The following is an 11,405-nucleotide window of genomic DNA, read 5'->3' as shown; positions in this document are numbered from 1 at the left end:
TTTGCGAATGGACAACACAAATCACAACCCTGGTTCGACCAAATCATAACCCTGGCTCGATGATATGAACTTGTATTGAAATAGATTTCGCACTGAAATAGATAGTGAAATGTTACACTCAAGTAATCTGGAACGACCAAGATGCCCTTCTGCATAGCAGAATCTTTTGCAAATGGACAGCACAAATCACAACCCTGGTTCGACCAAATCATAACCCTGGCTCGATGGTATGAACTTGCATTGAAATAGATTTCGCATTGAAATAGATAGTGAAATGTTACACTCAAGTAATCTGGAACGACCAAGATGCCCTTCTGCATAGCAGAATCTTTTGCATATGGACAGCACAAATCACAACCCTGGTTCGACCAAATCATAACCCTGGCTCGATGGTATGAACTTGCATTGAAATAGATTTCGCATTGAAATAGATAGTGAAATGTTACACTCAAGTAATCTGGAACGACCAAGATGCCCTTCTGCATAGCAGAATCTTTTGCAAATGGACAACACAAATCACTACCCTGGTTCGACCAAATCATAACCCTGGCTCAATGGTATGAACTTGCATTGAAATAGATTTTTTCCATCCTTGTTCTAAATATATTGGTTGGAATTTAAAGCTGTAGTCTTTAAGGCATTTGCTCGGCAGCTTATTTTCAGGTATTTCCATGAGACGTATTGAGTTTCAGAGTGAGGTGTCCACCATCTCGATCTGACTAAACCTGATCTTAAACAAACAAATCTGTTCTTTTGGATTTCACTATGTATGTGTGTGTATGTTATGGTGTTATGGTTGCTTTGGCCTGGATTTTGTCAGGTCTCAGCAACTAAGCAGAGTCAGCCTGGTTAGTACTTGGTTGGGAGGCCAGCAAGCGTCCGTTTGTAGAGGGAGGCAATGGCAAACTCAGCCCACTCTTATTGGCTTCACCCCCTCACTCAAATCCATCATGAAGAAAGCAGCACCTAGCTATTTGACCAACTGTTCTGTGATTGTGGCAAATGGAACTCCTTCTCCAACAGTCTGGCCCTTTCTGCACAGCGGAAAGGGCGCCTCTCCACCGGCAGAAATTATGCCAGTGGAGGAATGGTGGCCATTCGCACGGAGTCGCCTCTTCTGCGTCCCCCCCCCCACTCACCTTGTCCTCCAGCGTTGCTCTGGAGGCTGTCAGGGACCCGCCCACGCTGCCCTCCGACCCCTTGAGGTCGGAGGGCAGCGTGGGCGGGTCCCTGACAGCCTCCAGAGCACGCTGGAGAATGAGGTGAGTGGAGGGGACGGGGAAAGCGCTGTCTTCCCAGTGGTGCGGTTTGCACTGCGCCGATGGGAAGATGGCGTTTTAGAATAAACACTCTAAATGAGCAAGGTTATTAGGAGCAGCTTCACGCTGCTCCTGGGTGGCCAGGACGGTGCTGCTGCGATCCAGCAGCGCCTCCTGTGCGAACAGCTGCCCAGGGACGGTGTTTTTGCCATCCCTGGGCCGCTGTAAATGCCCCGTGCGGAAAGGGCCTTTGAGTTGCAGAATTCGAGAGCTAAGTGGCATGGGTTAACTCCGCACGTCCCTTCAGCAAAATGCCCTGGTAAAGAAAAGATCAAAAGGAATGGTCAATCAGGGCTGCCTGGTTTTTGAACTCACAGGCGAGTGAGGGAGAGAGAAGATATAAGCAGGGATATTGGCAGAAGTCTTTCTACCGCAGAATCAGGATTTTGTCTGTTTCTCTCAAAATCTGAGTTTTACTGTCTGATTAATGATCCATGCCCTCCAGCTTATGCTTGTCTTCCGAGCATCTCTGTTAACAGCCTGCCTCTGAACAAAATGCAAAGCAATGACTCTGCTTCTTGAAGTCAGCCACGTCCTACACATAATGAATGCCGAATAAATAGTACAAGGGGCTGGCGGTGGAGTACATGTGCTGCTTGAAAGAAAATCACCGTCTGTGAATTGGAGGCGAGATGGCTTTGCATAATACAAACATCCCAACCTTCCCTTAGCCCAAGGTTGGTTGCGGCGGGGGGACTCAGGAACAAATGCAAAGAATACAGAGTTTGACATCAGAGGGGCATCCATAGAGCACCTTGATAAAACATTGCAATCTTGAAACGGTCATGCATACAATTGACCTGAGATTGCCTTGGTACGTGATCTTGGGCACTTCTGCGGAGTGATCGAACCCTGCAAAAAAGCAATCGTGACTCAAGAATATGTACACATGTTTGTGTGTGTAAAATGCTGACAGGTCACAGCCACTTTACGGCAAGGACCTTTAAGGCAAGTGAGAAGCAGAGGTGGTTTGTCATTGGCTTCCTCTGCAGAGTCTCTCCTGGCAGTTTTCTATCCATGTATCAACCCTGCATAGCTTCTGAGATTGGACGACATCAGGTTATACCATGACTACCTCTCAAATCAATTATAGCCAGCAATTATAAATAAACTTTTGAAAATTTTTTACCAATTGATGTACAGTGAAGTCTGTGTTATTAACATTATTTCAAGCATTTTTATTTTAAAAATGCTAAAAATGTGTATAATTGCATTACTTTTTTTTGCAATTCTAATAGTGTATCTGTACCATGCCACTTTTTTTGCAATTTGTTTTAAAAATGGAGATGATTGACATAATATTGGCAACACTGATTTTAATGTACAGTAAATGTTAAGACTTTTTAAAAAGTTTATTTACAATTGCTCGCTATGATGGATTTGTGAGGACAAGTAAACTGGCATAGCCCAGATGACAGAAGTTTAGCAGAATTGATTCCTGGATGGGAGGCCACCACAGAAAGCTCTGCAGAGGAAGAAAATAGCAAGCCATCTGTGCCTCTCACTGGCTTTGAAAGCTCCTTGCTGGGTTCACCATAAGTACATGGTATATCCAGAGGTGGGATCCAGCAGGTTCTCACAGGTCCCGAGAGTAGGTTACTAATTATTTGTGAGTGCCGAGAGGGGGTTACTAATTGGTGATTTTGCCACGTGATTTTTGCCCTAGTTACGCCCCTCCTCCACTCCTCAGCAGTAGAGCGCAGAACTTGAAGCAGTCTAGCAGGAGGTGCACCGGCGTGCGTGGCAGCCTGCGCCTGGGTGCATTCATTTCCCACCCAAGGATCGGCGCAGCGGCTGCATCCTTGCCACAGCCCCGCCCAGCAATGCCCCGCCCCCAGAATGCCCGGCCACGCCCCCATCATGCCCCGCCCAGCACCATTGGCGCTACGCCACTGTTTGAATCCCACCACCATGGGAATCTGTTACTAAAATTTTTGGATCCCACCACTGGGTATATCCCAATCTCATTGTATCTTGGAAGCTAAGTGGGTTTGGTACAAGGATGGGAGACCACCAAGGAAGACTCTTCAGAAGAAGGCAATGGCAAACCACTTCTGTTCCATCTCCTGCCTTGAAATCCACTTGTTGGTGTTGATGTAAGTTCATGGTATAGCCCAAATCTCATCAGATTTTGGAACCATAGTGGGATCAGTACAAGGATGGGAAACCACCAAGGAAGGCTCTGCAAAGGAAGGCAACGGTAAGCCACCGCTCACTTGTCCTGAAAGGCCTTAGCTGGGTCACCATAAATTGGTTGTTACTTGATGGTACTTATGTTCAAATTTTTATACTATTGCCTTCCCAGTAGCATGTAGGGACAATTAGCCTGTGGAAGAGGAAGAAATATAGAACTCTCCTCATCAGATTGAGAGTGCGCATGTGTGAAATAGCATTGATTACACTGTCCTAAATTGTAATGTTTGGATATTTGAAAAGTAACCCATTCAACAGTTCTGAACTGTTTAACAAAAAATAGTTTCCTGGTTCATGATTGGCGAACAGATGAAGCCAAACCAGGGCGCATTTATTGAGTATCCTGAATTCAAGAAGGATTAGAAGTATGACATTCAGTATCATCTCTATGACCAGAGATTGATGTGAGAATGAAATATGTTATGCCCATATATACTTGAAAGCCAGGGTGGTATAGTGACTTAGAGTAGCAGTAGAGGTGGGATCCAGCAGGTTCTCACAGGTTCCCGAGAGTAGGTTACTAATTATTTGTGTGTGTTGAGAGGGGGTTACTGATTGGTGATTTTGCCACGTGATTTTTGCCTTAGTTACGCCCCTCCTCTCAGCAGTAGCATGTAGAGCTTGAAGCAGTCTAGCAGGAGGTGCACCGGCGTGTGTGGCAGCCTGCGCCTGTGTGCATTCATTTCCCGCCCAAGGACCGGCGCAGCAGCTGCGTCCTTGCCACAGCCCCACCCAGGAATGCCCCGCCCCCAGAATGCCCGGCCATGCCCCCGTCGTGCCCCGCCCAGCCCCATTGGTGCTACGCCACAGTTTGAATCCCACCACCATGGGAACCTGTTACTAAAATTTTTGGATTCACCACTGAGTAGCAGAGTCTAATTTGGAGCACTGGGTTCGATTCCTCACTCTTTCACATGAAGCCTGCTGGGTGACCTTGGACCAGTCACAGTTCTATGGGGTCACCATAAGTCAATTATCAATTGATCCCCCCACCCCCCACATATATTCTTGAAGGAAGGGTGGGCTGGAAATGTGACACCAAGGATTGCCAAACAAGCCTAGCAACCCCCCCCCCCACTTGTCCCTTTAAGAAAAGGCTCAATGTGCAAAAATGGGCAGAAGCTTTTCATGACATGGAATAAATAGCATTCCCACAGGCTTGCATCGGGCATTTTTCTCCAGGTGGTTGGCAACCCTATCAACAACTGACTCCAGGAGAAAACAGCATTGTCATGACTGAATGGAAGCCTCCCTCTTGCTCAGTGGCTGAACGTTCGGGAAAGCTAATTAGTCAATAATGTCCAAATTACTGTGCACACTTATCAGCTGAAAACCATATGCCATTGGATTTAACAATTAAACCGCATTAATTTACACTTCCCAATACAACTGCTTTTTAACACATACTTTTTTGTCTTTGTGTTTCCTCTCCAGACATCCTTTGTACACGAGATCTGAACATCTCGGAAATAATGTTGTGGCTTTCTATTTTTTTTTTTTTTGAAAAAATCCCACCGCCACCTCCCAATGGGGTCCAAAACGCCATGTATTACCATCTGCAAATGCCTCCCATATTGATATGCAAAGGAGCTGCTTGTATTGGAAGTAAACATATGCTTCATTTAGGGAAGCAACCAAGTGCTTTTACATTTAATTCCTGACCAAGTTTATGTAAAATTAATTGCATCACATGTTCTGTGCATCTTTTAATTGCAAAACCAATTAACTTTAAAATGTTCTGCATTGTAGTTCCCTTAATGGCTGGCATGGTGTTCGTTGGTTTTAGAACATCCGTCTTTTGTTGAAACTGGGCAGGCAGCCATACTTGGTTATCTTCTGTGAATCCAGCTTCCAATAGTTGAAGCTCTGAAGTTATTTGGTCCAAGGGAAGGAGAAATTTCAGCCGAGTGCAGTTTGCAGACAGGGCCCAGTTCTTAAAGGAGACGTTCAGTTTTCAGGGCTGATAGTTTCTACAGCGAGCATGAATCAGGATTCTCAAAACGGGCTGGTCCAAAATCATGGGAACATAAGGTGCATATGTGACCAGCTACTCTAGTGTGCGAAGTGGTAATGACCTTCTTTATGAATATTTGTAGAATGTGATAACCAATGGGTATAATGACAGACTTTATTTGGCAGAGATGTTCCCTTACATTTGATAGTGTTGGGGAACTGGTAGTTAGGAGATTTGCCCTAAGAACACGTGACCGTAGTTCTGAATCCAGCATTGTGGTCAACACTTTTTCCTAGTTTTTTACTCCACCGGCTCCCTGGTTCTTCTTGGGAGTCGAGGCAGGGCAAGTATGTAATGCCCCTGCTGTTTCTGCAGGACCCCATGGCATGAGGGAGAAACTGTGGATTTTAGACACGGGGGGGGGGGTTTGAAAGTGACCCAGAGGGGGGCGATTCTGTCCAACGCACATAGATTTTAGACGATGTATGTGTGTGTTTGAAAGTGCCCCAAAAGGGAGGGGAGTGATTCTCTCAAACACACATGGATTTTTGAGGGGGGAGGGGGGGAGGATGCCGATTCTGTCAAACACCCAGTGCCTGCTGATCGGTGGGATGGTCCAGAGCGGCGAGGCGGGCAAAGGGCCCTGGTTCTGCTGCCGTTGTGTTTGCATGCAAGCGGAGTCACACAAGGGCATTTCAAAAGAACCTCCAATTTGGCAGTTTTTGAAATCCCTGGGGAAAAGGGAAAATGGCAGTGCAACGCAGGGGCAGACCCAAAGCAGCTTCGAGGACCATGAAGAACTCCAGGCTGCACCGGGATATTCCCTGTGCTAACATCAGTACAATTTTGCCATGCAAAAAAAAACAAACCTCTGAAAACATTATTTATTCAGGTGGGCAATTTTATAAAGCAATAGTGGTTTATTATAAGAGAATGGTTCAGGAAGAATGCTTTCATCAAGAGGAAGAGACTGTACTACTGCATACAGTAGGTACTATCTGTTGTTGTATGTATTATTCTATTATGAAATTTCAGCATCATTTAATATGGTACAATAATACTTCTGCCTCATTTCATTTTGTTCCCGATTTTAACTGCTGCATCCTTGCAGAGCCTGCGAGACTGAGTTGTTCCTCCAGGCCTATGCTTGAGGGCTGCGACAGTTTCCATCTTGCTGCCCATCCCTCCCTCTCCCCTCTCCCACTTTCTCTTTTTCTTAACTCATCTGTAATGTCTTCTTTGGATTTGATTATTTTGCCCCTTATTATTGGACCTTGTGTTGCACACCACTCAGTTTTGGGTTTTAATTTTAGCTTTATACTAGGACTTTTAAGTATTTATGTATTTAAATTCTGCATTGTTATTGGTGGAATACACCTGCCTTGTCGGGAACAGGCAGGATACAAATGGAATAAACAAAAGATCCTATTACACTGCTTATTGGATGTCCCATCCTATTGATTGCATCGACACATACCGAGTAATCCGACGTGAGTCTCTGTGTGAAACATGGGACTATAAATTACATACACAAACCAACTAATAGAACAAGGCTTGGGGACTGCCAAACAAGATGTTTTATTTGCTGTTCCGATTAAAGCTGTTTTAAGCCATTCTTCATTCTGAGCCTCTCTGCAGACTCAGAAATTACAACGGGCACAACTGACTGGTGGCAGAAAGTGCTGCCAAGTGACAGCCAACTTTTGATGACCCGCAGGGTTTTTAAGGCAAGAGATTTTCAAGGCAGCTTGAACCCTGTGGGGATAGGGTGGGATAAAAATCAAATAAATAAGTAAGTAAATGTATGAATGAATGAATGAATGAATGAATGAATGAATGAATGAATGAATGAATGAATGAATGAATGAATGAATGAATGATTGAATGAATGAATGGATGGATGGATGGATGGATGGATGGATGGATGGATGGATGGATGGATGGATGGATGGATGGATGGATGGATGGATGGATGGATGGATGGATGGATGGATGGATGGATGGATGGATGGATGAATGGATGAATGGATGAATGGATGAATGGATGAATGGATGAATGAATGAATGAATTTCAGAGGCACTTTGCCATTGCCAGACTCTGCATTAGAGTTGGCATCCTCTAGTCAGGAGATGGAGATCTCCCAAAATTACAACTGATCCCTGGACAACAGAGATCAGTTCCCCTGGAGAAAATGCTTTGATGGTGGACGCTGTGGCATTATTCCTGCCGAGACCCCTCCCATCTCCAAACATCAGCCTCTCTAGGCTTCACCCCCAGAATCTCCAGGTATTTCTCAAGCTAGAATTGTGTAGCAACCCTGGACTTCCTCAGTAGTCTCCTATTCAAGTACTGACCTTCTGCACATGCAGAATAATGCACTTTCAATCCACTTTCACAATTGTTTGCATGTGGATTTTGCTGTTCCGCACAGTAAAATCCAGCTGCAAAGTGCATTGAAAGTGGATTGAAAGTGCATTATTCTGCATGTGTGACCCAAGTACTGCTTAGCTTTGGATTAGATCAGGCTAGCCTGGGCCATCCAGGTGAGGACACATGGCTGATGAGCTGTGCTTCACCCCCAGTAACTGGTTCTGGTGGGTTTTCAGCCCGGAAAACCCACCAGAACCAGTTGAGTCTGGCTGTGAAAGCCTTTGACAATACATCAAATCAGTAACATGGAGAGGGGAGAGGAGGTGTGCATGAACCAAAAGCTATTTCAGATTGCAGATGCCTGGTGTTTTGTCTTTAAACTTTTGTCTTTAAAAGGAGCAGCAGTGGCGTAGTGGTTAAGAGCAGGTGCATTCTAATCTGGAGGAACCGGGTTTGATTCCCTGCTCTGCCGCTTGAGCTGTGGAGGCTTATCTGGGGAATTCAGATTAGCCTGTGCACTCCCACACATGCCAGCTGTATGACCTTGGGCTAGTCACAGCTTTTCGGAGCTCTCTCAGCCCCACCCACCTCACAGGGTGTTTGTTGTGGGGTGCGGGGAAGGGAAAGGAGATTGTAAGCCCTTTGGGGATTGGGCGGTATAAAAATCCCATAAATAAATAAAAAAAATAAAAAACAAGCCCCTTTGAGTCTCCTACAGGAGAGAAAGGGGGGATATAAATCCAAACTCTTCTTCTTTTTCTTCTTCTTCTTCTTAATCTGGCCCAAAAATAGAGTAATGGAGAATTCCTAGTGCATTGGGGCCACTTAGGAAACCAGATCAAATAGTTCAAGATTGTCAACTTCAGCAAACATAATTTGAAAGTGAAGAAATCTGGAAGCATATGGAAGCCCCTTTTGGAAATGCTTTGTGTGCTGCTAGGGTGGAAAGGCAAAAAAGGACAGAAGCTATAGCAAACAGCTCTAAAAACTACACAGGTTATAGCAAGCAGTCAGTCCCTTTGCTCATTTGATCCTGGAATGAGGAAGGATGAGGTGAGCCAGCAAGGAAGACAGAGACAGATGGCTTGTGTCATTGAGATCTCTGGCTGGGACTCTAATAAAAGCCCTCAAGTTCTGGGTTTCATTATGGCACCACTATGTCTGGCTTTTCGTCTTGGGTCAGGAAGAGTGTTTTTTTTTCACAGTTCTTCCTCAAAAACAATCAGTCAGAGATATGTCAAAACAATTGGGAAGTATAATAGAAATCACAGTATTCAAAATCAGCCTAAAGAACCTGCTGATACAAGATACTTTTAATCTAGGCATCGTGATATATTTTGGTATGAAGTTCCAGTCTAGAGGAAGGATGAATTGCATTGACAGATGGGGTGAAATTCCATGTACTCCGGCATTCTGTGTGTAATGGCAAATACTTTGCCACAGTCAAGCAGGTTACGACAGGCAATGAGCATTCCTTTAATTTATCCTCAGTGCCTGTCAATATTGGCCTGGATCCTACAATTCTGTTCAACAGTGTGAAAACTTTAATTCAGCCTAAAAATCTTGTCTTTAACTTTTTCTGTTGGCAGGAAGTAAGGAAAATCCTGCTAGCTCACTATGTAGCTGCTGAATACCATTGGGGATGAGTTTGTATTCTCCTCTGCTTGCAGGTACTTAATCTGGGTGTGGCTAGAGGTGCCATCCCTTAAGAAATAGTCAATGGGTGTTAGCCACTGCCTTTGTTAACCAGCCATCCCAGAGAATTAGGACTTGCCCCAGATGCATTTTGGATTTTTAAAAAATTGTATTTAAATTGGCATTTTGGAAATTTCTGTTTGTCATAAAAAAAATTAGTTCTGAAGGTTAAGAACTGTTCAAATAAGATACAGTAAAGAAAAGGGAGACATCATCATCATCAAATTTCTAGACTGCCCTCCCCTTTCGGGCTCGGGGCAGTTAACAACATAGTGATCATATAACATACACATATAGCATAAAACCAATACAAAATCAAATCTTCCAATTCTAAATTACAATAAAATCAATCAATATGACAACACATTATTTTATCAATAACGATACTAAAACTTTAATTTAATTTTGATTTTTAATGGCCAGGTGCTGAAAGTATAAGGTTTAAGGTTTACTATGTGGTTCAGAGGAAACTGGATGTCTTTATGAAATAAGTATTTTTTTACTTGGTCAGTTTTTGTTTTTATGCATATTTTGGATTCTGACTTGCAAGTACAAATAAAAACTGGGTTTTTTTGTATTTCTTTTTTGAGGCTGAATCAATTATGGAAGAATAATAGTAATACCGGTAGTTGGAATATTAATTTGTTAATGGTTAGGATACCAGAAATTGCTTATTATTGCTGTTTTAGAAATAAAGGTTAGAAGGTAATGAATTTTGAAACTATGCAATGTTCTCTGCAGGATATTAGTTTTGCAACCTTGAGATCCAATGTGTTAGAGTCAATATATATACAGTTTATGGATAGCTGTATCATTGTTTCTTTTTTTTTCTTTTCTTTCCTTTTCTTTCTTTTTCTGTTTGTCAATTATATATGAGAAAATTAATGAAAAATATTATAAAAATTGTTACTACTAAACAAACAAACAAACAAAAAAGGAAATTTCTATTGGCTATTTTGGGCCCCTTAGGGCAGAAAAGTGCCAAAAAAATTGGCCTAATAAGGTAAAAGAAAAAAAAACATTTTGTTGAGCAGAGTGGTGAGACCCTGAACACAGAGACTCCATTTAGCTTACAGTCAACTGCCTTGGTTTAAATCTGAACTATTGTTAATGAATAAAACCTAAGCATGAAATTGAATTACTGTAAGGATGCATCACTTTATCATATCCAGTCACGGAATATGAATTTGTAAGGGGGATATAAATACTCCTACGGCCAACACATAAGACAAACCTTGAGCAAAAATAAATAAACCTAAGGTGTCTTTCTCTTGGCAGTAATGAGAGACTCTCTCAAGGGACAATCTAGATTTCTCATCCCTGCTGTTTTGGCTTGAAAATCTCAATTACGATTTCGCTTCACCCTTTTGAGAATTGGACCTGCAAACCTTGATTGCTGTGTCATTCCCTGTTTTGTTCACACCAGACTTTTCCTCTATAAAGTTTCAACATGAATGTACCAATAGATCAGCCTTACACCACCCCATGTATATTTGTATGAGTGATAAACTTAGCATGTCTAAATGCTGTAATATATAGCCTATGAAAACCATACAACATACATCCATAGTGCAAACATATCTTCCAAACAGGCAGCATAAAGCAGAAAAAATGACTCCATTGACAAAAATGCATATGAATATTGAAAACAATATTCTCTTTTGACAGTTAAAGCAAATCAAAGCAAATCTGTTTAGGTTTGCAGTCTTTATATTACAGTCCTACAGAAATAAGTGCCATTAGGTTCGCACGGCAGCGGCTCCAAGGCGGCATTTCCCAACAACCTCGCTCCCCAAAATGCAGCAGCGCCAACCTGGCTCCCCTCCACCATCCCCAGGGCGGCGTCAGGCCACCTCCCAAAACCTCCCTCCTG

This window comes from Sphaerodactylus townsendi, linkage group LG06 (genome assembly GCF_021028975.2).
Source record: "Sphaerodactylus townsendi isolate TG3544 linkage group LG06, MPM_Stown_v2.3, whole genome shotgun sequence".
Lineage (NCBI taxonomy): Eukaryota > Metazoa > Chordata > Lepidosauria > Squamata > Sphaerodactylidae > Sphaerodactylus > Sphaerodactylus townsendi.
This window is presented reverse-complemented; position numbering follows the sequence as displayed.